Below are 3,543 nucleotides of genomic sequence, written 5' to 3'. Positions count from 1 at the left end.
TTAGTGGGCATGGTGGTGTTGGGTTGATGGTTGGGCTTGATGATCTTAGAGGTCTTTTCCAACCTCAATGATTCTATGATTCTGTGATTCCAGCACCTCCTCCCCAGGTGTGTGTGCCCATTAGAGCTTTCTAACAGAGTGCCAGAGAATGCACGAAGCTGTAATGTTTGGTGTAGCATAAGTATTCACTTAGGCTAAGAAATACAGATGCTTTTGCATGGAAACACGTCTTTTTTTCCTGTTCAGCTGAAATTATCACCTAGCCTGGGCTTAAATCCATGAAGTCTTTTCACTGAAACCCTAGTTTTTGACAACTAAATTCTTATTAAAACATCTTCAAGCTCTGAAACAAACAGTTGCAAACCCACGTTGCATGGCATAACTGACATGGAGCTAAAAAATTCTAGGTTTTAAAATGATTCGTTTAGTATCTGCTTGATTTCAGCTTTTGTACTATTAAGCAGGCTCCTTAGTGTCTCTTTTAATCCTTCGGTTTGATTTTTCTGCACTACTTAACAGAAAAGCATTAGATTTTCTTTACAGACATGTCTTAGTTAATACAAAATTTAAATGAGTCATGGCGCTTTCACATACACTATCTGATATTCCAAGTTACAGAAACCTCTGGAAGTCCTGCAGGTTTTATTCACAGGAGAAACAGATGTCTCCCTGCCCCACTTCTAGTTTGCAAAGAGCATCTGTACGTTGTGTTTTCTGAAAATCTCCATGGAACAAGCAGCTGGAGACAAATTTTTTGCTTGTGGTTCCAAGCTTTTTTTACAGCCAGCGTTTAAGCCCCAAGCAATCTTTTAGCCCTCCCTGGGGTTATTACAAGTGGCTTTGCTGATTTTATCCCTGCTGCTTTCTTCCGCATCCTGCCAGAAAGAACGGCTGGTTTTCACACTCGTAGCCACCAAACGAGTATTTATATAAATGTTATGTCCCCTCAGTCTAGTTTTGATGAGGCTTTTGGTTGTAATTTGCTCAATATAATGGAGTCTGGGCTTACAAATGATACAAGGTGCTGGTAATAGCTCTCGGTGGGTATTCAGGATTTGGGGATGCTGCTTACCCCTGAACTGAAAGATGGGGGGTGTGGGTTTGTGTGACCCTTGCCAGAAACAGCCTTCGTCGCTCGAAGCTGGGAGAGCTTGTGTAATGTGCTTTCCAGGCTTATTCACCTTCATTTGGCACGAGCCCTCCGCAAACCCCCTCAGCTCTTCTTAGCAGAGAGAATCAGCAAGGGAGGCAGTATGGGTGGCATCTTTCAATGAAGATTTCATACCGTAGAGGTAGTAAAGTATTTCTGAGCTTGGCTAGCTTGATACTAGCTGCTGTAAGCTTTTTTCCCTACTGGAAACAAAACCATTGAAAAATAAAGACTTTATTTGGGTGGTGCCTGGCCGTTCCCAGTTGAGGGGTCTCCAGTGGGGTTTCTGCAATAATGATCTCTCTCAACCAGGTTTTATTTCTGATTTATTCCTGACTGCCAGTTTGCACTAGTAGATTTTTAAATACCTCATTATACAAATTTTACCTGGGGCAGACCTGCCTTGAAAAGCTAATGATTTTTATAGACTTTTGTGAACTCACATGCTCCTAATTTTACCGAGGAATGAATTGCAGCACCTCAATCCGCTCTACAGTGTCTTGTGAAGGAAAGGCCGGGTGTAAAGCCAGCCAAGCTGGTAGGCACGAGGAGAGAAGTACAGCTGTGTTACAGGTGCACAGACACTGAAGAAGCTTTTCTCTGAGGCCTGTTTTGCAGTCTGGTATTTTATAAAATGGCTCTAAGCTGCGATTCTTTGCAATTTTTTCCATCTCATTTGTGTTACAGAGGTGACTCCAAATTGCTCGTAGCTGTGTACATTTTTTATATTTTCTCCATAAGAGATCTTAACAGCATTGTATCTTGCTCTGTTCTTTCTAGAACATGTCAAAATGTCATTTGCTACAGTAATATATCTAATGCACTTCTGGTAAAGTATTCTTAATAAAACAGTTTTCAAGTGTATGATACTGCAGTTGAGATTTCTCAGTGTGTTCCCCATCTTTCCTGGGCGAGCTGGAAGGTGCAGACCTCTCACCTTGGGCACGAGGAAGCTCTGAACCGAAGTTGGTGGGATTCCTGTGTTGGGCAACGGAGATGCTAGTATAACAGTTGGTAGGTGCAGTTGTGAAAGACGCGAACTGGCCGCTTAGCACACACTAACAGAAGGATATGGAACAACCAGCCGGCGTTGCACAGCCCCTGGGAGCTGCAGTTGCACCGTTTCCTTCCCCGCGGCGGGGAGCGGGCAAGGAGATGGAGAGGAGCCAGCGTGCAGCGCTGCGAGGAGCACGCTGAGAGCAGGTGGGCTGGCTGGGGAAATGCTGACTTCTTTCTCCTGCGTGAATGGTGCGAGTTCCCTGTTTTGCCCCTTTTATGTCAGTAGTAACTTCCCTAGCTGTGTAAGTCCCTTCGAGGTCTTCTCATGGACTGAGCAAGAGCGCAGCGAGCACATGTGAGCGTTTGGGCTGATATCAACAGGCAGTGAATGAGTTAAGCCTGATGCTGGCCAGGAGAAATCCCTATTTTGCTATTCAGCCTTTCCAAAGATACTGTGACTCTGCTGTGTAAATTATGTAGTCTTCAGGAGGGTCCACTGCCCACCAGGGCTTTTGGATAGATGGTACCTGCCATGCGTGTGTCCATAAACCTTGCAAACGTTAGACTAGTCCCTCTTAACATATTAATTATCTTAACATCATCTCTTAATGAGAAAATGGTAAAATGATGGAATAAGGGGTTTGGAGGAAAAAAGCCAGAAAACTGTGAGACACACCTGGGCAATGGTAGTGGAGTCTTTGAGCAGAAACATCAGCAAAAGCTGGGGCCAAACCCTGAGCCGGGGCAAATCCAACCCCCCAGCCAAGGCCTGCGGCTTCCTCCCAGCTGTGCTGCCATCCTCCGTTTGTTGCCCACAAGTGAGGGCTGGTTTCTCCATCGTTTCCTTTACACGTGTTTCAGCTCGGTGGGATTCAACCAACGTCCAAAAACTGATGATTTGGTCCACCAAGTCCTTCCTCTTCGCAACCTCTGTGGGGCTGCAGCCCCAGTGAACCGGATAAATGAGCGCTGCACATCTTATTTCTTGGTGATGTTACAGTACCATAACTGTAGGTTTGCCAGGCTTGTTAGCAGGCGGTTGAAAAGGTAAATTCTCTTCCTAGCTATATTTTGCAGAACAATTGGCTTTGTCCTTCTTGGCTAGCCCGGTGTGTTCAGTGTGGGAACAAGTCAATGCTGAGCACTTGCCCCCCAGCTGATCTGCGCACATTATGTTATTAAAGAACCTTAAAAGCTGTTTCTCTGGAAAATAAATAATATTCTTTGTGCTAATCATTAAAAACAAATTGTGATTTAAAAATCAACCATAGAAGAATTTACTTGTGCAATTAGCAGCCCAGGCTTTCACGGTAAAAATCAAGCTGGCGCAATGTAAAACAACTTGCACTCGCTATTTACTCAGGCTTCTGATCGCTTGACGAGGCTGAGATAAG

The sequence above is a fragment of the Aptenodytes forsteri genome, unplaced genomic scaffold, assembly GCF_000699145.1.
Source record: "Aptenodytes forsteri isolate BGI_AS27 unplaced genomic scaffold, ASM69914v1 Scaffold54, whole genome shotgun sequence".
Lineage (NCBI taxonomy): Eukaryota > Metazoa > Chordata > Aves > Sphenisciformes > Spheniscidae > Aptenodytes > Aptenodytes forsteri.
The sequence above is the reverse complement of the archived record's forward strand: the minus strand, read 5'-3'. Positions refer to the sequence as shown.